The 2786-nt window shown below is 40.4% G+C and overlaps 1 long non-coding RNA gene across 1 annotated transcript; it reads left to right on the forward strand.

The window, feature by feature from the left end:
* The first annotated feature begins 301 nt into the window (after nt 1-301).
* Nucleotides 302-874, forward strand: LOC125804923 (uncharacterized). The gene is made up of 3 exons (XR_007441148.1): nt 302-365; nt 476-619; nt 730-874. It is a non-coding gene; the product is annotated as an uncharacterized LOC125804923 (long non-coding RNA).
* The last annotated feature ends 1912 nt before the right edge of the window (nt 875-2786 follow it).

The following is a 2786-nucleotide window of genomic DNA, read 5'->3' on the forward strand; positions in this document are numbered from 1 at the left end:
GTTGAGTAAAGCTGAGTAAATTGAGGTGAGCTTAAAAACAAATATAAAAAGAGCTCTGTTAATGGTATTAAGGTGGTATTAATGTTATTTATCTATTTTCTGTAATTAGTGCCACTACCAAATACTGTGCTGTGTTCTTAGTTAGGGTTTTTACAGTGTATTCATTTTTATTTTTATTGTTTTGAGTACAATTTAATCAGAATAAAATACCCGAAAAAAGTTCTTTTGTCATTTGGTGTGCCTCCTTTCTCCGGTGACATTATTTTATGGTTAAGGTTAGGGTTAGGTGTAGGGTTAGATTTTAGGGTTAGGGTTAGGTGTAGGGTTAGATTTTAGGGTTGATTAATGATTAAGGTTAGGGTTAGGTGTAGGGTTAGATTTTAGGGTTAGGGTTAGGTGTAGGGTTAGATTTTAGGGTTGATTAATGATTAAGGTTAGGGTTAGATGTAGGGTTAGATTTTAGGGTTAGGGTAAGGTGTAGGGTTAGATTTTAGGGTTGATTAATGATTAAGGTTAGGGTTAGGTGTAGGGTTAGATTTTAGGGTTGATTAAGGGTTAAGGTTAAGGTTAGGTGTAGGGTTAGATTTTAGGGTTGATTAATGATTAAGGTTAGGGTTAGGTGTAGGGTTAGATTTTAGGGTTAGGGTTAGGTGTAGGGTTAGATTTTAGGGTTGATTAATGATTAAGGTTAGGGTTAGATGTAGGGTTAGATTTTAGGGTTAGGGTAAGGTGTAGGGTTAGATTTTAGGGTTGATTAATGATTAAGGTTAGGGTTAGGTGTAGGGTTAGATTTTAGGGTTGATTAAGGGTTAAGGTTAGGGTTAGGTGTAGGGTTAGATTTTAGGGTTGATTAATGATTAAGGTTAGGGTTAGCTGTAGGGTTAGATTTTAAGGGTTGTTTAATGGTTAAGGTTAAGGTTAGGTGTAGGGTTAGATTTTAGGGTTGATTAATGATTAAGGTTAGGGTTAGGTGTAGGGTTAGATTTTAGGGTTAGGTGTAGGGTTAGATTTTAGGATTGTTTAATGTTTAAGGTTAGGTGTAGGGTTAGATTTTAGGGTTGATTAAGGGTAACCGCTATCTGACTACAGCTCAGCTACTCCATGTAATGCAGAAGGTCTGTGATGTATAATCGTATTGCGGCTCAATGTGTTAAAAACAGATAAGCCACAGTAAAAAGTTTAGCTTTTACGTGATGTTTTACATTTTGTGTTGTAAAGCAAACATCTCAGTCTTGTCTGACTCATGTAAACACTTGAGTTTTTTAAATTATCTAATAATTGATGAACTCCAATGTTCTGAAATTCAGATTATGTAATGCAACCAGCCAGCAGAGGCAGTAGACCTGTTGAGGCTCCACTGCTGAGAGTCGTTATGCTGAGAGTCGTTATGCGTTTCTGCAGCGGTTGGTTTGAGGCGATTAGAAGGGCTCTCGGCTCCAGCAGCACAAACACTCAGAGTTAAAGGTAAACACACAGATTCATCAGAGTGAGTGTGTGTTTTGCGCATTAGCTGCTGTGGGGTGCATTAACTATTAATGCTGAGTGGTCCAGCACTCGGCCCCCTGACAATAGAGCCGCACTTTTGACTTACACAGTGAGTGTGCGCGTGTGTGTGTGTGTGTGTGTTTGTGTGTGCGTTTGTGTGCAAGCGAGAGGGATTCTCACAAAGTACAGTAGCTTATTATTCACTTCTTTATTGATATTTACACTGCTGAAAAACAGCAGCTGCTCTTTACATTCAGAGCCGACTTTAATAAATCTGCCTCTGAGTGCTGGAAAAAAAACAGACAGCCTTTCTGTAGACCTTTTATCCGGCTTAGAACCAATTGAGGTTCTAGATTGCAATTAACTTATAACTCCTATCAATTAGGATAAAGTTTTTCATGTAATTATTGATTAGTAGACCTGTATTATCTTGGCAATAAGGACATTTTATTAATAATTTGGTTAAAAACCATCAGCAGCTGGAGTCCGAGAGAGCACAATTGTCCATAGTTTCTCTGGGTGGGTAAGTAGTGCTCTCATTGTGATGCTGGGCAGTACAGGTGTCTATTAGTTGATGTATCAGAGCTGGGGATCTGCTGCTTTCCACCAAGTGCATTGGTTGCATAGTCATGGTGCATTGGTGGAAGTTTGAAAAAAGAGGTGGGATCTGACTGTATGGAATGTATGGAAGGAGGTATACACTTGTTGTATCCCTTATAATATTGGAAGCATTGCAAGTGATATTGGAAGTCCTAGACAGTGGTTGGGTCAACTGGTTCAGCTAAACAGGGGAGATGATTGAGTTGAAACCCAGCAGAAGTAGAAGAAGAAGAAGAAGTAGAAGTGGAATATAACAGAAGTGCAATGCAGGAGATGAACTCGTTAAAAGTCTGGATGTTAGAAGCAGATTTAGTCCTGATCCAGCAATTTTCCTGTTTGTTAGAAGAGCACATCACTCTGCTGGGGAAACACTGGGAGAATCAGAATGAAATTTAAATCCAAATCCCAAATCGCGTTTGTTTTGTTCTGTGGAGCTCTGCGCCGGGTTTGTGCTGAAGCGGCTGCTGCCGCCGGTGCTGTTTAAGCACATTTCCAGCAGACCGCCGGCGTCACGTCGACTCGTCACGTCTGCTTAGCGGACCCAGCAGGGCTTTACACTGTATAACACATTTATGGAACACTTTAAGGAGTGGGGCTGCTGAACAGAGTGGAGCTGGAGGAACTCCAGACAAGCCAGAGCATCGTGGGGGATCCTGGGGTGAGGTAGCCTGCAGCTTACTGAGAAAAAACAGCACCTCAAT

This window comes from Astyanax mexicanus, chromosome 11 (assembly GCF_023375975.1).
Source record: "Astyanax mexicanus isolate ESR-SI-001 chromosome 11, AstMex3_surface, whole genome shotgun sequence".
NCBI classification, from domain to species: domain Eukaryota; kingdom Metazoa; phylum Chordata; class Actinopteri; order Characiformes; family Acestrorhamphidae; genus Astyanax; species Astyanax mexicanus.